This window comes from Oryctolagus cuniculus, chromosome 7 (genome assembly GCF_964237555.1).
Source record: "Oryctolagus cuniculus chromosome 7, mOryCun1.1, whole genome shotgun sequence".
NCBI lineage: Eukaryota > Metazoa > Chordata > Mammalia > Lagomorpha > Leporidae > Oryctolagus > Oryctolagus cuniculus.
Genome location: NC_091438.1, coordinates 136,405,583 through 136,428,476, shown reverse-complemented (window position 1 = coordinate 136,428,476; position 22,894 = coordinate 136,405,583). Strand labels below are relative to the sequence as shown.

General features: G+C 44.7%; 1 protein-coding gene across 12 annotated transcripts in view; it reads left to right on the top strand.

The window, feature by feature from the left end:
• Window positions 1–22,894, top strand: part of THRAP3 (thyroid hormone receptor associated protein 3) — a 65,502-nt gene that overhangs the window by 487 nt on the left and 42,121 nt on the right. For 3 of the 12 annotated variants that reach the window (XM_051832195.2, XM_051832198.2, XM_070078743.1), the window contains exon 2: window positions 8,529–8,589. The exons of 6 other annotated variants lie outside the window; for them this stretch is intronic. The gene's annotated coding sequence lies outside the window, so the exon portion shown is untranslated. Of the gene's footprint in view, window positions 1–8,528; window positions 8,750–22,894 lie in introns of all 12 variants that reach the window. 3 more of the 12 variants (XM_070078745.1, XM_070078741.1, XM_070078744.1) reach the window with 1 other exon arrangement.

The following is a 22,894-nucleotide window of genomic DNA, read 5'->3' as shown; positions in this document are numbered from 1 at the left end:
CCCCCCCCCCCCCCCGCTCCCGGCCTGGTTTCCAAGGCCCAGTCCTCCGGAGCAGCCCTTAGGCTTCTTTCTTTTCTTTGGAGTCGCTGGGGGAGGCCTCCATTGCCGCCGCCTCTCCCTTTGGGTTTTCGTTTTCCCGGAACTCTGGAGTACCCCCCCCCCCCACCGTCTCCCTTGGCCTGGTTCTGTCTTCTCCTAGAGCGCATGTGGCTGGCACTCAGTTACTGTTAATACTGCTTCCGTTCTCTTCTGCCTTGTGGCCAAAAGAAGCATAATCCAAATTTGTCTCCGACGGGAATAATAGTGTTCCTACTTTTTTTTTTTTTTGGCTGGAGGTGAGGCCACTTTTATCAGCTATTTCCATTGCCCTCCTGAATCTTAGGGGCGTTGCGCGGCAGCGGAGGCTGGTGAGCAATAACCCTGGTGCCCAGAAGTTGGAAGCCGTCCGCGAGAGTAGTGTTTGCCGGGAGGTGGTTAATTGGATTGAAGGGAAAGCCTGAGATCGGAGGGCCTGGCAGGAGAGCGCCGCTGAAGCTTCCAGTGGCTGCACAGCGGAAAGGCCTCTGGAGCCCGTGTACCTGAGTTCGAATCTTGGCTCTGCCAGCTTTCGATTTTTAGGTCGAGAGTCCGTTTCTAGGAACCTCCGCTTTCTTAGTAGCAGTGAATGACATTGCCTACTTCTTACAGTTAGTATGAGGATTGAATGAAATAATGTAAAGACGACTTAGTCACTGCTATTATCACCATTCTTTTCAGGTTTCCAGATTGTGGGCCTGGAGTGGAAAGGCACTCTTTACACCGTCAATTTTCGTCCCTTTTGGATGGCCCTCCCCCTTTTTGTTTGTGGTAATACTGAGGGTTGTAATCCCATCCTGTTGTTTAGGCAGCCTAATGTGTATTATTATGTAGAAGACAGCCAAAAAATCAAGTAGCTGCTGTGAGCTACTTGGGGATCAAATCGGGCTCAGTTTGTTCTTTTCTGGTACATGCAGATAACAAGTTTATCTTGCAACCTTTTCAGCCTGGTAACATCGTTTAAAAGAGCTGCAGTGTAGTTTCAACAAGAAACTTTTCAGTTAAAACCCTTTGTGTCTAATACATAATTCCATCTCCTTGTTTTTCAAACCTTTTAAGCACCGGTGAAAGGTCTCCAGTTTTTGAGATTGATGTTTGTAGCTTGCAGTCTTAAGTGTAGCCAGTTTTAGCAGTGGTGCTGGTACTGGCAGCAGCAGCAGTTGCAGGGTGTTAGTGTATCTCTTTGATGCCAAGTGTACGTGCTTTTCAATTAGGGGTATCCAGTGAATTGTGGATTACTAAAAGGGTAAAGTGTTTTGCACTGAGCAATTGGAGGGTGGAAATTTGGATTATGTCCATGGTTAGCACAGAGATGGGATGAGATGAGTGTGGCTGGGAGAGTGCAGACATGATTTATGTGTTTGTTTTAAAATAAATAGTCCTAATCATTGGGAATCTTAGAGTGTTTCTCTTAGTTATAGTGATAATCTGAATTGAAGTGTGGTTAATGCTGTTCTCAGTAGGTTTTAGTGGATTGCTTCTTGCACATTTTTTTCCCCAAGTCCTCTTTTTTTTAAAAAAAAAATTAATTAATTATTTAGAAGGCAGAGTTACAAAGAGGCAGAGGGAGAGAGAGGTCTTCCATCTGCAGGTTCACTCCCCAGATAGTCGCAATGGCAGGAGTTGTGCTGGCTTCAGGCCAGGAGCTTGTTCTGGGTCTCCCATACCGGTGCAGGGGCCCAAGGACTTGGGCCATCTTCTGCTTTCCCAGGCCATAGCAGAGAGCTGGTTTTCATATCGAATACCTGCTATGCCACAATGCCAACCTCCACCTGCCTTCATTCTGTAAACATCTGAGATCAATTCATTGTTTGATTCTGGTCCATTGATTCAACAGACAGTGTATGAGAGTACCATTTACCAGCCTCTGAGAGTACAGTGAGGTGTGAGACAGATGGGATCCAGTCTTTTGGGAATTTTGCAAGATAGTGGGAGAAGACAGAAAAGATAAGCAAGTAAATCACAAACTGAGTGACGGGACTTGGAGGTTTCAAGAGGGGACTCTAGGGGCTGGCCCTGTAATGTAGCAGGTTAAGCTCCACCTGCAGTGTGGTAGCTCCACTTCCAATCCAGCTGCCTGCTGAAGTGCCTGGGCAAGCAGCAGAAGATGGCTTAGTCCTTGGGCCTCTGCACCTATGTGGGAGACTCCGATGGAGCGCCTGGCTCAGCCCGGGTCATTGCTGCTATTTGGGGAGTGAACCAGCGACTGGAAGATATCTCTGTAATTCTGATTTTCAAATAAATAAATCTTTTTTCTTTTTTTAAAGAGGGGACTCTAATAGTCATAGTAAAGGGGGAGATCTAAGGGTGGTCAGAGAAGTTTTTCTGAGAGACTAAGGAACCAATTTGGTAGGGCATCCAGGTGGAAGAAAGAGCAAGTGCTAGAACTGAAGAGGGGGAGGAGTAAGTGTGGGTTGGAACAGGAAGGATGCCAAGTACGGCTGACACGGTGAGGAGAGTGGTTGAAGAGTTGAGAGGCAAGGTGGAAGAGGAAATCCATTGACCCACCCTGACGAGAGAGAGACACGGGTATTTGCTACTGAGTCATTTCAGTAGTACAGATAAGGGATGGGGAAGGAAGGGATTTGTGACTTGAGTTGAGATAATTAAAATCAATCTTGCAAAGATGGAAAAATGAACCATGGGAGATGACAGTTACAAGGCTATTGTTCTAGCCCAGGCTGGAGATGGTAGTTGCTTGGCATATAGTGGTGGAATAGTGTTGCGGTGGAATGAGGCAGAGGGTTTGAAGATTAAATAGATTTAATAGTCTGTAGCACGCTGGCGCCATGGCTCACTAGGCTAATCCTCTGCCTTGCAGTGCCGGCACACCTGGTTCTAGTCCCGGTTGGGGCGCCGGATTCTGTCCCGTTTGCCCCTCTTCCAGGCCAGCTCTCTGCTGTGGCCAGGGAGTGCCGTGGAGAATGGCCCAAGTGCTTGGGCTCTGCACCCCATGGGAGACCAGGATAAGTACCTGGCTCCTGGCTTCGGATCAGTGCAGTGTGCCGGCCGCGGTGGCCATTGAAGGGTGAACCAACAGCAAAGGAAGACCTTTCTCTCTGTCTCTCTCTTTCACTGTCCACTCTGCCTGTCCAAAAAAAAAAAAAAAAAGTCTGTAGCGCAAGATGTTTTTCTGTGATTGCAGACCCCAGGGGGCCTGTGAACTATGTCAGATTTTTGCGAGACTGTAGATTTTCAAAAAAAAGATCTTTTCCTTCTACTGTATTCATGAATCTCAGTTTTAAAAACTGTTGCTTTGGAGGCCAGCACTCTGGTGCAGTGAGTTAAGCTGTCATCTGCACCCATTTAAGACCTGGCTGTTTCACTGCACTCGAGTTAGTGAGTCCGGGGCTCACTGACTTTCAGCTTCCTGGTCCGGTGTTGTGGTGCGGTAGGTTGAGCTGTCACCTGCAAGTGCAGGCATCTTGTAGGTGCATGGTTTGAGTCTCTGCTACTCCACTTCCAATCCAGCTCCCTGATAATGCACCTGGGAAAGCAGCAGAGAATGTCCCAAGTACTAGGCCCCTGCCACTCACATGGGAGATCTGAACAAAACTTATGGCTCCTGGCTTTGGCCTTTTGGGGAGTGAACTAGCAGATGGAAGTCTTCTTTCTCTCTTTTTTTGTAACTCTGTTTTCAGATAAAATAAAATCTTAAAGTTGCACTTTATTTTTAAAAAATATTTATTTGTTTCACTCCCCAAATGGCCACAATGGCTAGGTCTCGACCAGGCCAAAGTCAGGAGCTTCTTCCTGGTCTTCCATGTAGGTGTAGGGGCCCAAGTATGTGGGTCATCCTCTGCTGCTTTCCCAGATAAATTAGCAGGGAGCTGGATTGGAAGTGGAGCAGCCAGGATTTGAACTGGTACTCATATGGGATGTTGGCTTTGCTGGTGGCGACTTAACCCACTATACCACAATGCTGGTCTCCAAAAACAGCAACTTAAAAAAAAAAAAAAAAGCCCCTCCTTTGGACTCTGAAATGTGTGTTCATAACCCATAAAAATGTAATTGTCCAAGGCTTACTAGTAAGCACAGTAAGAGAAACAGGTACTTCCTCTCCCTCTCTCTCTCTCTCTTTTTTTTAAGATTGTTTATTTGAGAGGTAGAATTACAGAGGGAAAGACAGAGAAAGGCCTTTCATCTGCTAGTTCACTCCACAAATGGCCACAACAGCTGGAGCTGGGCTGATCTGAAGCCGGGAGCTTCTTCAGGTCTCCCACATGGGTGCAGGAGCCCAAGCCCTTGGGCCGTCTTCTGCTACTTTCCCAGGCCATAAGCAGAAAGCTGGAGAGGAAGAGGAGCAGCTGGGACCTGAATGGGTGCCTTTATGGGATGCCAGTGCCGCAGGTGGAGGCTTAACCTACTAAGCCATAGTGCCAGCCTCTGGTACTTTTTCTTAAAGATTGACTTTCTTGGTCTTTCAAAGGAATTGCTTTTTTGGTTTGGGGTAGGAGATATAACAAGTTTAAATGCTGTGCTAGAGAGAAATTGTCTTTTAATTTTTGTTTAGAAGATAGGTACTGATGATGCTCATCATGAGGAAGTCGAAATTTATTTGAAAGATTTACTTATTTGAAAGCATTAAAGAGAGATCTTCCATCTGTTGGTTCATTCCCCACATGACTGCAGGGCAAAGCTAGGAGTCTGGAAGTCTGTCTGGATCTCCCACATCGGTGGCAGAGTCCCAAGGATTTGGGCCATCACCCATTGCTTTCTTTCTTTCTTTCCTTTTTTTTTTTTTTTTTTTTTTTGACAGGCAGAGTGGACAGTGAGAGAGACAGAGAGAAAGGTCTTACTTTACCATTGATTCTCCCTCCAATGGCCGCTGCGGCCGGCGCACCGCGCTGATCCGAAGCCAGGAGCCGGGTGTTTCTCCTGGTCTTCCCTTGCGGGTGTAGGGCCCAAGGACTTGGGCCATCCTCCACTGCACTCCCGAGCTACAGCAGAGAGCTGGACTGAAAGAGGGGCAACTGGGACAGAATCCGGCACCTGGACCGGGACTAGAACCTAGGGTGCCAGCGCCGCAGGCGGAGGATTAGCTTATTGAGCCGCGGCGCTGGCCCCATGGCTTTCTTAAGTGCATTAAATGAGAGTTGGATTGGGAGAGGAGCAGCTGGGACTCAAACTGTGCTCCTATGGGATTTCTGCATTGCAGGTGACACTTAACTCGCTGCACCACAACACCAGCCCCAGGAAGCTGAAATCAGTGAGCCCAGTTTCATAAAAATTTTTTTCCTAGTATTTTATTCCATTAGATTTTATGTGCAGTTCCTATTTTATTATGTTTATTTTTGTTTAAAGATTTATTTATGTGAAAGGCAGATATACAGAAAGAGAGGGACAGACCTTCCATTCACTGGTTTACTCACTGCATGGCTATAATGGCTAGGGCTGGGCCAGGTGGCAGCCAAGAGCCGGGAACTGCATCTGGGTCTCCCATGTGGATGCAAGGCCCCAAGTACTTGGGTCATCTTCTGCTTTCCCAGGCTTATAATCAAGAAGCTGGATTGGAAGTGGAGCAGCTGGGACTCGAATCCTTGCTCCCATGTGCTGCTGGTATTTCAGGCAGTAGCTTAACCTGTGCCACAATGCTGGCCCTGCAGTCCTATTTTAATGGCAAAAAAAGGAGCATGTTATGTTAAAAAAACAAGGTGATTTCTTCTTGCTTTCTTTTAGCAATTAGAAGTTTCAGATGTTCAGTCATTTCTTTTTCGGTGTATTTTCAGAGTATTTCAGTGTATTTTCAGAGGATAATGCTTGTGCTTTCTGCTGCAAATTTAGACTGGATACTTTAGATGTATTTGACAGAGTGATGGGGTGGGGTGTGAGAGGAAAAGACATCTTCCATTCCCTGGTTCATGCCCCAAATGGCTGCAACAACCAGGATTAGTCCAGGCTGCAGCCCGGAGCCAGGAACTCCATTCCGGGTCTCCTGTGTGAGTGGCAGAGTGTCATCCTGTTGCCTTCCCAGGCACATTAGCAGGGATCTGGGCTAGAAGTGGAGTAGCCATACTTGAAGCAGTGCTCTGATATGGGATGCTGGTGTTACAAGTGGTGCCCCAGCTCACGGTGCCATAATGCTGGCCCCGAAGGTAGAGTTCTACACTGAAAGATGCATATATTTTTCCTTTTTATGCAGAAGTTGAAAACTGAAGGCTCATGGACTAGATCCACTCCAGATATGTTTTATTTGGTGCATACTGTTGTAAATTTGAATTAGTTGTCGATATTTACAATAGGGAGATTTCATATAAAAATTTGGACTTGGACTGCTCTTGAAAAATCCAGTTTGGCAGCCATCAATCTGTATTTCTGCTTTGCAGCGGCTGCCTGTTGTCATTGGGGCATATCCTTTCCAGTTTGTCACAGACTCCACCGCAGCTCCTTGTGTATCCCTGACAAGGAGCAGTGTCTGTTGGTACTTATTATTTTATTTCTATGTTTTACTTGTTTGTAGGCATTTTAGTTTACTGTCCCTGTTCTGGATATGTGATGTAGGTCTCTAATGCCCTTATTCTAAATCATTTTACTGTCTTAGCATTTTGTCACCTTAGTTTTCTTCTGATTCCTTTGTTTCTTTTAAAAAGGCATTTAGGTAACTCTGGAAGAAGGAGGTGAAGCCAGGAGCTGGGGGGAAAGGGGAGAACATTGAATTGTTTCCAAGCTGGAGAAAATCAAGGACTTTTAGAAAGCCTGAAGGCATTGATCTGACCCCTGCCTGTGCCTTTTTTAGCTGGCCTGTGTGCAGTGTCCTCATTTTTGTTCTGCCTGGTTTGCTTTGTAGCATCTGGAATGTTGTAACTGCATAACTTGGCCTCTGACAGAAGGTAGAAGGCCAAGCAGAGAAGTTGCTGAATTTGTAATTAACAAGACTTTGGCTCTTGTCCTGAGATTTAAGAACCAGTTATTTTAAAAAATAATTTACATCTATGAGGTCCGTAGCTTTGCTTTCAGAAATCCTATGTGATGTTTGTGAGTGGTAAATAACTCAATCTTCTCTAAAAAGGGCAGGATAAATAAAAGATTGATAGAGAAATCTGTAGAGGTGAGACTGCTTAAAGTTACTCAGCAAGTTTCCTCTGTCATTCCTTCCTTCCTTCTTTTCTTTCTCTCTCTCTCTCTCTCTCTCTTTTTTTTTTTTAAGATTTATTCGTTTATTTGGAAAACAGAAATACAGGAAGGGGAAAGATTTTCCACCTGCTGGTTCACTCCCCAAATGCCTGCAACGGCCGAAGCCAGGAGCCTGGCACTCCATCTCGATATCCCACATGGGTAGCAGGGGCCTAAGCAATTGGGCCATTTTCTGCTCTTTTCCCAGGTACATTAGTAGGGAGCTGAATCAGAAATGGAGCAGCCAGGACAGAAACAGCTGGCTTATAGGGGATGCTGGCATTGCAGGCAATGGCTTGACTCGGCCCCTATTATTCACTTTAAAAACAACTGGGTAGGAACTAGAATTTGGATTGATGCAAGGACTAGTATTGGTGTTACTTGATTTCTCTTTTTCTGGGAAATATGACATTAACAACTTAATAAATGCCAGTAAGTACCAGACATTTATTGTAATGAAAATATGTGGGCAAGTGTTGTGGCTCAAGTGGGGTAAGCCTGGGACTCCTGAGGCCGATTCAAGTCCCAGCTGCATCACTTAAGGATCCAGCTTCTTTAGATGATGGCTCAAGTACTTGCTTTCCTGCCATCCATGGGAGAGACCTGGAGGGAGTTCTAGGCTTCTGGTTTCAGCCTGCCCAGTTTCAGCTGTTGTGGGCATTTGGGGAGTGAACTGGCAGTTGGAAGACTGATTGACCAATCCAACTCTCTGTCTGTTAGTTTGCCTTTCAAATTAAATTTATCTTAAAAATGTGATATACAGACTGTTGGTTGAAATACCTTTAGAATTTAATTTCTATTTAGATGAGTTATTTTTAATTTGGGCCAGTGCTGTAGCATAGTGGGTAAAGCTGCTGCCTATAGTGCTGGCATCCCATATGGACTCCAGTTTGAGTCCCAGCTGCTCCACTTCTGATCCAGCTCTCTGCAATGGCCTGGAAAAACAGTATAAGATGGCCCAAGTCCTTGGGCCCCTACACCCATGTGGGAGATGTGGAAGAAGCTCCTGACTCCTGGCTTAAGATCTGCACAGTTCTGGCCAATGTGGCCATCTGGGGAGTGAACCAGCCAATGGAAGACTTCTGTCTCTGTCTCTGCCTCTCTGTAATTCTTTCAAATAAATAAATATAAAAAATATGTAAAAAGATCTCAAAAAATTTTTCATCTATTTGAAAGGAAGAGAGATACTGAGATTGAGATTGAGAGATCCGACTTCTAGTCTCTGGTTTACTCCCCAAATGCCTGCAACAGCAAGGGCTGGGCCAATCTGGAACTCCATCTGAGTCTTCCACTTGGGTGGCAGGAGGCCCAAACACGAGCTGTCCTCTTCTGTCTTCCAGGAGGCGTTACCAGGGAGCTGGACGGGAAGCTGAGTAGCCAGGTCTCTACCAGCGCTTCAGTGTAAGATGGGGATGTGAAGGCGATAGCCCTACCCCCTGAGGGACAAAGCCTGCTTGTGTCTCTCCCCCTCTGCCCTGCTCCCAATTGGTTATTTTTAAGAAGCAGACTAATACGTTGCTCAAATCGACTTGAAATGTTTCCGGGATACTGGATATTTATGGTGGGTGAGCTAAAGCTTAGTTGTTTAGTGTCTATTTTGAGACCGGTAGGCAAATTTATTCCTCCCTGAGTTAGTATTATTACAGCTGTTATGATCTCACTGAATGTAGCTAGAAGGAACTTTTAGAAAATGTAGTCAGCAGCACTTTTAGAACATTTAGTTTAATAAGCTGGTCTTAAATTTCATCATTCCTCTAAGGCCAGTGTTTCCTTCATACTGGGTGGTTAATCTGCATTGAGTGTATTCCAGCAGGGATGAACAGTTTTTGTTTTATTTTTTCCTCCAACATTTTGTTAGGAAAGATGTGAAACATAATGAAAAGGTGAAAGAATTGTATAGTGAGCATCCATATGCCTATCAGAGATTCTGCTTTTGCTAACATTTGCTGTATTTACTTTATCATATCTTTCCATGTATCTCCTTTATTTTTAAAAGTTGTGGTAAAATACATATAACATAAAGTCTTAACATTTTAACAATTTAAAGATATATAGTTCAGTGATACTAAGAATTTTAGGGGTTAGTATTTAGCCTAGTGGTTGACATGCCCATGTCCCATATTGGAGTCCCTGGGTTTGAGCCCCAGCTGTGTTCTTGGCTCCAGTTCTCTGCTAATGCAGACACTGGGAGGCAGTGGGTGGTAGCTTAAGTAACTGAGTTCTTGCCACCCTGTGGGAGACCTGGATTGTGGTCCCTGTTCTCTGTTCTTGGCTTTATATCCAGCTCAGCCCCTGCTGTTAGCGGGCATTTGGGGCCCAGCTCCCTGCTAATGTGCCTGAGAAGGCAAAAGGTGGCACTTTGACATCCATGTGGGAGATCAGATGGAGTTCCAGTCTCCTGACTTTGACCTAGCTTAGTCTTAGCCATTGTGTTGAAATCTACATGTCCTGAGTATATTAGTTTGATGCTCTTCTTCTGTCCTAAAGCATTGTGCATGCAAAACCAGCGTTTGATATAATAGCTTGAATAATCTAGTTTCCTGTTAAAAATACTCATTTATTTATTTTAAGGATTTATTATTTATTTGAAAGGCAGAGTTACAGAGAGGCAGGGGCGGGGTGTGTCTTCTATCCGTTGGTTCATCCTCTAAATGGCTATAATGGCTGGAGCTGGGCCAATTTGGGCCAGGAACCTGGAGCTTCTTCTGGGTCTCTTACATACGTGCAGGGACCCAAGGACTTGGGCCATCTTCTGATTTTCTGCTTTCGCAAGCCATAGTAGAGAGCTGGGTCAGAAGTAGAGCAGCATGGACCCAAATTGGCGCCCATATGGGATGCCAGTACTATAGGCTGTGGCTTTACCTGCTACGCAACAGTACTGGTCCTCAGTTTATTTTTATTGGCCACATTTCTTGCTAAAACTTTGCAGAGTATCCTGTAAAATTTTTCTCACTGAAAAGTTAGCACCTGATTTGGACCTGGTAGATATTTATCTCTTTCTGTTGTGCAGATAATATTTGTGTACAGTTTTTTTGGAGCTGATTTTAGAAGCTGGAATGTCTTTTAAGAATTTGGTGATATCTAAGCATGTTGCTGGGGTGGGGAATCTTAATGAACTGTGAAATAAACCTTCTGAAACAATGTAGGAAAATAAATTCTCATTGTTGAGTATTACTACCTTTTCTGTTTCTTGTTTTTATCTTTTAAATTGCCTTTTTCGACTACAGTGTACTATGTGCTCTACAAAGTGCTAATTCATTTAATTTTTATAATAAATTTGAGATAAGTGTGCTTTTGGGAGATGAGGACACTTGTTTATACGCTTTGCTCAAGCCTGCATAGTTGGGGAGTCAGGATTCTCATTAAGGTTTCTTCATGTGTTTTCAAAGCTCTTGTTCTTAACCATTCTGCCTGTATTTACTATAGCCATCCCTTCTTGTGCTTAGCCTTTAATGCATGTGAAGTTGTTTCATTTGACCCTAAAGACATTGCTTTATGAGTCCTGTTTCAATTTTTAGAAGTTGTTTGCAGAGATCTAAATGTGTGTGGCTGGGGCCAGTGTTGTGGCACAGCAGGTTAAGGTGCCACAACCTGCTACTTCCCTTCCTGTCCAGCTCCCTGTTAATGTGCCTAGGAAAGGGAAGCTACAGATGTGGCACACAGTCCAAGGGAGATATTTTTTTTCCCCTCTGGATAGGAACTGGGAAAGGAAGTCTAAAGTGGCATAACTCCAAAGTATGTCAAACTCTAAAGTATGTCATTAAACATACTTTATTTAATGCTTAGAAAAAGCGTGTGACGTGAGGACATGCTCAAGAAGTACAAAGGCCTGTGTATTTGAGATATCAATTTAATAAAACTGATACCATGGTTCAGTCTTCCAGGGTTTTTTTCTCATTCCCCCAACCACTCTTCTGATACTGGTGTTTATAAATTATATTTATTTTTGTAGACTTCTATTAAAAATCTGCTTTCTTTAACAAAATATTGGTAGGTGTTTTTAAGGTTCATATAAGTTGTTTGATACTAGTATATTTTGTACCTTTTTTTTTTTTTGCTCAGTTTTAGTTTTGGGATGTCATTCATGATATATGTTATACCTACTTCATTTTCATTTCTGTATAGTGTTCATTGTTGAATGTGCCACTTTTTATTTAACTCATTTTCCTGTTTGCACAGAAGGCTCTCAAGAACATTGCTGTTGCTGCTGATTTTTTTTTTTTTTTTGAGATTTATTATTTGAAAGGTAATACAACAGAGATCTTCCATCCCTCGTTCATTCCCTAAATGGCTGAAATAGCCAGGTCTGGGACAGGCCCAAGCCGGGAGCTTTATCCAGGTATTCCATTCCACAAGGTTAACAGAAGCCCAAGCACTTGGGCCACTTTCCACCGCCTTCCCAGGCACATTAACAGGAGACTGAATGGAAAGTGAAGTAGCTGAAAATTTCAACTGGCATTCTGATGGGATGTTGGCTTCACAAGCAGTAGCTTGATGCCCTGTGCTGCAGTGCTGACTTTCAAGAATGTTCATGTGTAGATTTTTCTACTGACTAGGGAGAGCTTCTAGGTTTATATCTTAAAGTGGAATGCTGGGTTATGGGATGTGTACTTTTTGTTTTATTTTGTTTTTTAAAAGGTTTATTTATTGGGGCCGGCACTGTGACATAGAAGATAAGCCTCTACCTGCAGTACTGGCATCCCATATGGGAGCCAGTTGGAGTCCTGGCTACACCACTTCTGATCCAGTTCTCTGCTAATGAGTCTAGGAAAGCAGCGGAAGATGATCCAAGTGCTTGCCTGCACCCATGTGGGAGACCTAGAAGAAGCTCCTGGCTTCGGATCAGCCCAGCTTTGCCCGTTGTGGCCATTTGGAGAGTGAACCAGCCAATGGAAGATTTCTCGCTCTCTCTCTCTTTCTCTATGCCTTTTAAATAAATAAGTCTAAAAAAAAAAAAGAAAAGATTTATTTGAAAGGCAGAGTGACAGAGGTATCTTCTGTCTGCTGGTTTACCCCCCATATGGCGGTAACAGCTGGGGCTGAGCCAGGCTGAAGCTGGGCCCAAGGAACTCCCATCTGGGTCTTCCACGTGGGTGGCAGCACCATCTTTTGCTGTTTTCCCAAGGGCTGTAGTGTGGGATGCTGGTGTACAAGTGGCAGCTCACAGCCCCTCCTGCCTCTGTGCTACCACGCTGGCCCTGGATGTACATTTCTATAAACATTACTTATATCACATTATTCTCCAGAGGTTAATCCACTTTATACTGCTGTCACTTTATACTGCTGCCACGTTATGGCAGCATTGAAGCATTTCTGTTGATACACGTTGTAATGATAATTTGCCATTCTGATGAGCATATAATATTTCATTGTAAAGTTAAATTCTATTTACTAGTGATTACTAGTAAAGATTAATATCTTTTTCTAGTTTCTTAGCTATATAGATTTCCTTTTCTTAATTGCCTTTTTGTTCTCTTATCCTTTATTAGTACTTATTATCATTTGATGTAAAATATATAGTGACTTGCTTGTATGTCTCACCTCACCTTGAGGTCAGTGACTTCTCTTTTTGTCAGTGTTGTATCTCTAGGGCCTAGCATAGTGCCTGGGGTGTGATAGACATTATAGCTAAATGTTTAACTGGTAAAAAAATAAGATTTATTAAAGTTTTTGCCACTTGTATTCCTTTGTATTCATTTTATTCACTTGTTATGCAATCTGGACCCTGAATTTAGATGTTTTGGTTATATGTATTGAACATTTACTCTCTAGTATATGAGTTAGGAGTTGGTTTTGATTTTTCTGAAGCATACGACACGCTTATTAATTTTCTTTTTATGGTTTGTACTCAATATTTTGTTTGAAGTCTTTCTCTACCCTGAATTCATAGGTTCTCTCCTTTGTCACCTTCTGAAAGTTTTTTTTTTTTTTTTTTTTTTTAAAGATTTATTTATTTATTTGAAACTCAGAGTTACACAGAGAGATAAGGAGAGGAAGAGAGAGAGAGGTCTTCCATCCGCTGGTTAACTCTCCAGTTGACCACAATGACTGGAGCTGCTCCGATCCGAAGCCAGGAGCCAGGAGCCTCCTCCAGGTCTCCCATGTGGGTGCAGGGGCCCAAGGACTTGGACCATCCTCTGCTGCTTTCCCAGGCCATAGCAGAGAGCTGGATCAGAAGAGGAGCAGCCGGGTCTCGAACCAGTGCCCATATGGGATGCCAGCGTTTCAGGCCAAGGCTTTAACCCGCTGCACCACAGCGCCAGCCCCCTTCTGAAAGTTTTAAAGCTGTTCACATTTAGTATATTTAATTGCTTACTTTAAAAATCCACATGGAGCTTATTTTTGGATGTGGTATGAGGATAAATATGTGATTTTACTTTTTTCTATATCCTGGATTAGTAGTCATTAATATTCTGAATCTATTTTTAAAGATTTATTTATTTATTTGCAAGTCAGAGTTACACAGAGAGAGGAGAGGCAGAGAGAGAGAGGGAGGAAGAGAGACAGAGATAGAGAGAGAGAGAGGTGTTCCATCCAATGGCTCACTCCCGGTTGGCTGCAAGTGCTGGAATTACGCCGACCCGAAGCCAGGAGCCAGGAGCTTCTTCCAGGTCTCCCTTGCAGGTGCAGGGGCCCAAGGTCTTGGGCCATCTTCTACTGCTTTCCCAGGCCAAAGCAGAGAGCTGAATTGGAAGTGGAGCAGCCGGGTCACGAACTGGTACCATCATATGGGATATGCCAAAGCACCGGCCCCATTGAATCTACTTTTTTTTTTTTTTTTTTTTTGACAGGCAGAGTTAGAGACAGAGAGAAAGGTCTTCCTTTTCTGTTGGTTCACCTCCCAAATGGCCATTACGGCCAGCGCTGCGCTGATCCGAAGCCAGGAGCCAGGTGCTTCTCCTGGTCTCCCATGTGGGTGCAGGGCCCAAGCACTTGGGCCATCCTCCACTGCCTTCCCGGGCCACAGCAGAGAGCTGGCCTGGAAGAGGGGCAACTGGGACAGAACTGGCGCCCCAACTGGGACTAGAACTTAGGGTGCCGGCGCCACAGGTGGAGGATTAGCCTAGTGAGCTGCTGTGCCGGCCAAGATAATTTCTAATAACAAATTTGTTTGAAAATATTTCAGTTTGTACTATGAGAAGCAGTTACTGAACTGTGTGTAGGATCTGTAGCTATTTAAACAACAAAAACTTCAAAGGTGGATATGCTTTAATGAATTCTTCTGCAGGAGCAAACTATTGCATCCAAAACTAAATGAGAAATCTTCTCTATCCCACGCGGGTGCAGGTGCCCAGGGACTTAGGCCATCTTCTTACTTCTTTCCCAGGCCATTGCAGAGAGCTGGATCGGAAGTGGAGCAGCCAGGACTTGAACCAGCGTCCGTATGGGATGCCGGCTCTTTAGGCCAGGGTGTTAACCCACTGTGCCACAACTCCGGCCCCAGCAGTGCTCCTTTTCTTATTTCTACTTAAACAAATTTTACTTGCTGTTTTGGAGCTTGGTCAAATAATAAGACTTCCTCCTGAAACTTACCTTTGTTCTTCTAGTTATATGTGACCTTTACCTCTGTACTTCCCTGGTGACACTCAATTCTGACAGGTGTTATGTGGGTCTCTCTGTGTAACACTCCTCCTCCACCCTTACACATAAGCTCTTGAAAGGCCAGGATAATGTCTTAAATATAATAGGCACTTATCTTGTTAAGTGAACCTCAAACCTGATAGCTTCCTGGCTTATCTCTGTCTTCCATCCTGGCTCATCCTTTCAGCATCCTAACTTGCCTGCTTGGAGTAACATCCCCATATCAGAGATAAAAGTTAACCTTTCTCCTTTTTTTTTATTTATTTATTTATTTATTTTTTATTTTTATTTTTTGACAGGCAGAGTGGACAGTTAGAGAGAGAGACAGAGAGAAAGGTCTTCCTTTGCCTTTGGTTCACCCTCCAATGGCCGCCGCGGCCGGCGCACCGCGCTGATCCGATGGCAGGAGCCAGGAGCCAGGTGCTTATCCTGGTCTCCCATGGGGTGCAGGGCCCAAGCACCTGGGCCATCCTCCACTGCACTCCCTGGCCACAGCAGAGGGCTGGCCTGGAAGAGGGGCAACCGGGACAGAATCCGGCGTCCCGACCGGGACTAGAACCCGGTGTGCCGGCGCCGCAAGGCGGAGAATTAGCCTAGTGAGCCGCGGCGCCGGCCAAGATTTACTTTATTTAAAGACAGATTGATGGGGCAGGGAGTTAGGGTAGTTCTTCCATCTGCTGATTCACTCCCCAAATGGCTGCACTAGTTGGAGTTGGGCCAGGCTGAAGCTGGGAGCCAGGAACTTCATCCAGGTCTCCCATGTGAGTGGCAGAGGCCCGAGTACTTGGGCCATCTTCTGCTGCTTCCCCAGGTGTATTTAGCATGCAGCTGAATCAGAAATGGAGCTGCTGGGACTTGAACCTCTGCTGTGATATGGAATGTCAGTACTACTGTAACCTGCTATGCCACAACTTCGGCCCCTCCTTGACAGTTTAGAATAAATTCAGGATTGCAGTGCATCTAATCATAGTGGGTAGTGTACAACTATTTTAAGTACTTTCTATTTATTATAAACCCTTTTTATCATTCCTTGCAGTCCTGACCCTGCCACTCATGTGGGAGACCTGGACGTAGTTCTAGGCTCCTGGCTGCAGCCTGGACCAGTCCTGGCCATTGTGGTCACATGGGGAATGAACCAGAGGACAGAAGATCTCTGTCTCTACCTCTCTCTGTAACTCTGCCTTTCAAATAAAATAAAATAAAAATTTTGAAAAATTCATCATTGCTTTCCCAGGCCATTAGCAGAGTGCTGGATTGGAAGAGGAGCAGCTGAGACTTCAGCAGGTGCCCATATGGGATGCCGGGGCTGCAGGCAGGTTTAACCTACTACGCCACAGCACCAGCCCCATCCTATAAGTTATTCTTATAGTTCTGTCTACTGTTGTAATTTTTTGAAAAAATTGATATGACACATTATTTATTCATACCTTTTTGCATAAATAGTTGAGGTTTTTGCCTTTTTGAAAAAAATATACAGATTTTATTTGAGAGGTAGAGTTACAGAGAGGGAAGAGACAGAGAAAGGTCTTGGATTCATTGGTTCACTCCCTAAATGGTCTCAGCGGCTGGAGCTGGGCCTGGGCCGATCCAAAGACAGGAGCCAGGAGCTTCTTCCAGGTCTCCCATGCTGGCTCAGGGGCCCAAGGACTTGAGCTGTCTTCCACTGCTTTCCCAGGCCATAGCAGAGAGCTGAATTGGAAGAGGAGCAGCCTCTTAATATCTTTTTCTAGTTTGGGACTTCTCTAGTTATGGGACTTGAGACAGTGCCCATATGCGATGCTAGCACTGCAGGCAGAGACTTAACCTATTATGCTGCGGCACTGGCTCAGGGGCCTTTCTTAATCTTTTGAGATTTCTGAAACATCTGAAAGTATTTAGTTTTTTTTTTTTTAAAGATTTATTCATTTATTTGGAAGAGTTACATAGAGAGAGGGAGAGACAGAGACAGATCTTCCATCTCCTGGTTCACTCCCCATGTAGCGACAACAGGCAGGATTGGGCTAGGCCGAAGCCAGGAGCTTCCTCCAGGTCTCCCTTGTAGGTGGCAGAGGCCCAAGAACTTAGGCTATATTCTCCTGCTTTTCCTAGGCCATTAGCAGGGAGCTGGATTGATTGAAAGTGGTGCAGCCAGTACTGGAACCATTGCCCATCTGGGACGATGGTGTCACGAGAGCAGCTTTACCCACTGTGCTACAATGCTGGCCCCTCAAGTATATTCTTAAGGATGTGAGATTGGGGGCCAGTGCTGTGGCACAGCGGGTTAAAGCCCTGGCTTGCAGAGCCGGCATCCCATATAGGCGCTGGTTCTAGTCCGCTGCTCCTCTTCCAGTCCAGCTCTCCGCTATGGCCTGGGAAAGCATTAGAAGATGGCCCAAGTCCTTGGGCCCCTGCACCCACATGGGAGACCTGGAAGAAGCTCCTGGCTTCAGATTCACGCAGCTCTGGCTGTTGGCAGCCATCTAGAGAGTGAACCAGCAGATGGAAGACCTCTTTCTGTCTGTCTCGACCTCTCTCTGTAACTCTGTCTCTCAAATAAATAAAAAAAATGATGTGGGACATCACTACATTCGTACTTTTATCTTCCCTATTGCCATACTTGCTCAGATGTTACTATCTTGGGATTCAAACTTTATACATTCAAAAAACATGTTAAAATCTACCAAATACAAGGAAGTTTCCTCAGACCACCCTGACCCTGCCGTTGGGGCTATTTGGGGAGATACAACTTAAGTAGGATACAGTCTCTATCCTTATGGACATTCATGTTTAGTGGGGAGGCAGAAGCAGTTAAATACAGTGCAATGTGATAATGGCAGTAGTAAAAGATGGAGTGATATGCTTACTAACTCCCGAGGAGTTGGGGAACAATAATACAGGAGTTAACTTTGTGCTTGTTCTGGAAGGTTGGAAAGAGATTGAGAGATAAGTTAATGGGAAGGATAGTGGGTTTTATGTGTGGGTGGGTGGAAGATGGATATTGGAACAGAAGTGATTGTTAGAGAGGAGGCTATTCAAAGCAGTGAAAGAATATGTCTGAAAGTATGGAAACAAAATTCATTCTAAAAAGGTAGTTAAAAATAAAGGCAGCTCTCTGCTGTGGCCAGGGAGTGCAGTGGAGGATGGCCTAAGTGCTTGGGCCCTGCACCCCATGGGAGACCAGGATAAGCACCTGGCTCCTGGCTCCTGCCATCGGATCAGCGCGGTGCGCCGGCCGCGGCGGCCATTGGAGGGTGAACCAACGGCAAAAGAAGACCTTTCTCTCTGTCTCTCTCTCTCTCTCACTGTCCACTCTGCCTGTCAAAAAAAAATAAAATAAAAAAATAAAGGTAGTTTCATTGTTTTGAAACATACAAGTGAGTGGCAGAAGATAGAACAGGATTGTGAAGTGCTATGCTGGGTTCTGTTTAGTGAGCAGGAAAAACACCACGATCATATTTGTGACAAGTTATTTTACTTTTTTTAAAAAAAGATTTATTTATTTATTTGAAGGTCAGAGTTAGAGATCTTCCATCTGCTGGTTCACTCCCCAGCTGGGTGCAGTGGCTGGGGCTGGACCAAGTGAAAGCAAGGAACCAGGAGATTGTTCTCAGTTTCATGTGGGTAGTAGGACCTCAAGCACTTGTACCTTCTGCTGCTTTCCTGGTGTGTTAACAGGAGGCTGGATTGGAAATGGAGCAGCTGGGTTTCGAACTGGTGCCCATATGGGATGTTGACGTTGCAGGCAGTGACTTTATCCACTTTACCACATGAAAGGTTATTCTGGCATCAAATTTAGTCTTTCTTATTTACAAATAAATGAAAGCAAATGTGACTTGTCTTTAAGTTGGTATCTTGATGTAAATGCCTTGGGGTAAATGGATTGTTAATAACTATTTTCTAACAAAGGTAATTATGGAGGATAGCATCATCTGCTTTTAAAAAAAAAAGTTATTTGGGGCCAGCACTGTGGTGTATTTGGGCCATCTGCGTTTTCTAGGCACATTGTATTCATTTGTAGTTCTGCCTTTCAAAAAATTTTCTTTTAATTAAAAAAATTATTTATTTGAGAGGCAGAGTATTCAGGGGTGTGTGTGGGAAATCATCCATCCACTGGTTGACTCCTTAAATGACTGCAGCAGCCAAGGACTGGGCCAGTTTCAAGCCAGGGGCCTGGACCTCCATCTAGGTCTTCCCACATAAGTGGCAGGAACCCAAGAGCTTGGGCCATCATATGCTGCTTCCCTGGTGTACTAGCAGGAAACTGAATTGAAGAGTGGAGTAGCTGGGACTTGACCAGGCAGTCTGATAGGGGATGCTAGTATCCTAAGTGGTGGCTGTAATTTTAGGGGAGAGGAACAAGGGACAGCCACTCCTAACAGGCCAACTGAATTATCATACTAACTAGACACTCTTAAGGCAAGCCAACATGTGATTGGCAGGTTTTTTTTTTTTTTCTTTTTTAAAGATTTGTTTGTTTATTTGAAAGGCAGAGATAGCAGAGGTCATATAGTGTATGAAACTTGGGAGTATTCTGAGCTACAATGTAGTCTAAGGAACTGCTGTCCTCTACTTGGGTTATTTTAGGCAACATTTTAATGATTTCTTCTGCCCTTGGCCTGTTGAAGTTTGTTCTGTCTACAATCAGAACGTGTTACTCCAGTTAGTAGTGTCTCTCCCCCCCCCTTTTTTTTTTATAGATTTATTGGGGTGGGTGCTGTGGCATAGTAGGGTAAGCCTCCGCCTGTGGCGCTGGCATCCCATATGGCACCAGTTGGAGTCCTGGCTGCTCCACTTCAGATCCAGCTCACTGTTAATGGCCTGCTTCTTCCCAGTCTCCCATGCGGATGCAGGGCCCAAGCGCTTGGGCCATCTTCTATTGCTTTCCCAGGCCACAGCAGAGAGATGGATTGGAAGAGGAGCAGCCGGGACTAGAACTGGCGCCCAAATGGGATGCTGGCGCTGAAGGTGGAGGATTAACCTATTGTGCCACGGTGCCGGCCCTGGGATGTATTTTTTAAATTGTTTGTTTATTTGAAAGGCAGAGAAGCAGAGAGCTTCTGTCCGCTGGTTCACTCCCTGAATGCTGACAGTGGCCAAGATTGGACCAGACTAAAGCTAGGAGGCAGAAACAACACAGTTCTCCCACAAGTGTAGTAGGGATCCAGCTGCTTGAGCTATCAGTTTCTGCCTTCCAGGGAGTGCATTAGCAGGCTGGTGGTGGAATCAGGAGCAGGGCCAGGCCTCAAACTTAGACATTTCAGTATGTAGATGTCCCAAGCCAGTGCCACCCCAGAAGGGATTTTTTAACTGTTATGTCCTCAGTGCTTACAATAGTACCTGGCAAGTAGTTGGTACTTAATACATGTTTGATGTTGTTCAACAAGTGGACAGTTAATAATGTGTAGAAGGGAAGAGGGTCAGTTATCGTCAGTGCAAAAATCTTGATATATGGGTATCTGGCTAGGGGGAGGCTCAGGAGATAGAGACTGGATAGTATGCCTATGGGTGACTAGACACACAGGCATGACAAGCTGGCAGGCAGAGATCATAAAAACTGATGGCAAGGATGAAGACACAGGGCTTCAGGTGTCTGCAGTCACAGAATAACTGAGGGCCAGAGTATCAGGTTTGTTTTACCATTCCTCATAATGGAAAATTGAACACTAGTTGGAGTGAGAAAAATTCTTGTGAGTATCTGAGAAAAGAGGTTAATAAATAGGAAGAAAATGGGATAGGGTAGTAAAATAGAAGGTTTTTGCACGTGTGCTTTTGCCCTCTGATTAGAATTTGGAGAATGGATGTGTTGGAATAGTTCATTTCTTAAATCCAGTGTATTGTGGAGTAAGAGCAGTTTGAGTCATGTAGCAGTGATGGGGTTTCCCCTTCTAGGCAACGTGGCTGACAAGAGCTGCTTCTGTGCCTCTGGAGTTAGGAAACAGGGAAATATGTTTTGGCTGATATAACCCAAAATGAATTCTAAGCACAAACTAAAACAATACATGCAGAAGTATTTTGAAAGAATATTTGAAGGTGCTGTATTTTTTCTGTTTATCAACTAAGTACATACGTGACCATTGTCAATAATTTGGTAATAGGTCTGACTGAAAATGACTTCCATCTGGATGATAGTCTTAAAAGTAGCTTTTATTATTGCTTGTTTGTAATGGTAGTCTTCTGGTTACCTTTGGTGCAGGTCAAGAACTATTGCTTGGATATTCAGTTTACTCAGCAAACACGTATCAGAGTTAGGTATATAAAGAATTTATGGCTGGTGAGGGAATTAACATATTAACAGATAAAATGAGATGGGTGTAGAGAGCCATATCCAGGGTAACACAGAGGACAGTACCCAGCCCAGCCCAAGAGAGAGCAAACCATTTGGTGAGGTGGAAAGGAGTCCTTGTGTGGTCTGAGGATTCTGTAGGTACAAAGGATAAGGAAATACATTCCTTTCCTTCCTGGCTAAATAGGCAAGGGTTCAGCTGTATACAGACCACAGGGTTCAGAGAAAGGTAAATGGGTAACCTGCACTATCTTATTGAGGAAATGCTGAATAAGTGAAAAAGATTACTGTTGAAACTGCATCATCAGATTATCTGGATCTTTTGTGCCTTTTTACTTTATAGTAGTATGAGTGAATAATGCTTTTTTTTTTTTTTTAAGTTTATTTTATTTATTTGAAAGAATTAGAAATCTTCACAGCAGCTTGGGCTGTGTCAGACTGAAGCCAGGAACCTCCAACTCCATCCAGGTCTCCCACATGGGTGTCAGGGACCCAGGTACTTGAGTCATCTTTTGCTGCTTTCCCAGGCACATTATTAGCAGGGAGTTGGATTGGACTTGAACTAGGATTCAAACTGGTGCTCATGTGGGATGCTGTCACTGCAGGCAGCAGTTTAACCCACTGTGCCACAACACTGGCCCCACAATAATGCTTTAATAAACCAGGAGTGAGAACATTGACAACTTAAATGAACCTTATGGTGTTTGAATTTAATTTTTTAAAAAAGATTTATTTATTTGAAAGATTTATAGAGAGGCAGAAAACAAGCAAGAGAGAGTGCGCAGGTGAATGAGCTCTTCCATCCGCCGGTTCACTCCCCGAATGGCTGCTGTGGCAGGAGCTGTGCTGATCTGAAGCCAGGAGCTTCTTCTGGGTGTTCTATGTGTGGATGTGAGGGCCCAAGGATTTGGGCCATCTTCCACTGCTTTCCTAGGCCATAGCAGAGAGCTGGGTCGGAAGTGGGGCAGCTGGGACTTGATCTGGTGCTCATATGGGACACTGGCACTGCAGGCGGTGGCTTTACCTGCTACGCCACAGTGCTGGTCCCGGAATTTGATTTTGCTATTTGTTTTAGGTAACTCTACATTGCGTTTAAGAAATCTTAATTCATGAGCAGGGTGGAGAAAAGAAAAGAGAGAGGGATGGATTGCGTCCTGTCTGCAGTAGCCGTGGCTGGGCCAGGTGGAAGCTGGGAACCTGGAATTCAGTGCAGATCCTCCCGAGTGGGTGACAGGAACTTAACTACTTGAACCCTCATGGAGCTGCTGCCTCTCAGGGTGTGTTATTAGCAGAAAGCTGGAATTGGAGTAGAACCTAGACCTTGAACCCAGGCACTCTGATAGGAGATGCAGGTATCCCAACTGTTAGATCAAATGCCCACCCCTCTACATAGCTTTGCTATATTACTGTACTTACCAATCTGGAATATTTAGACAACTAGAGCAGAAGGGTTTTTGGTGCTTGTAGGGGTTGAGATGGGGAGTTATTTTAACTTGGTTTCTATTTGTAAAATTTAGTTGAGCACATCTCAGTTATATTTTTTCTTTATTTTATTTTATTTTCATTTTTATTTTTATTTTTATTTTTTTTTTGACAGGCAGAGTGGACAGTGAGAGAGAGAAAGGTCTTCCTTTGCCGTTGGTTCACCCTCCAATGGCCGCCGCGGCCGGCGCACCGCGCTGATCCGATGGCAGGAGCCAGGAGCCAGGTGCTTTTCCTGGTCTCCCATGGGGTGCAGGGCCCAAGCACCTGGGCCATCCTCCACTGCACTCCCGGGCCACAGCAGAGAGCTGGCCTGGAAGAGGGGCAACCAGGACAGAATCCGGCACCCCGGACTGGGACTGGAACCTGGTGTGCCGGTGC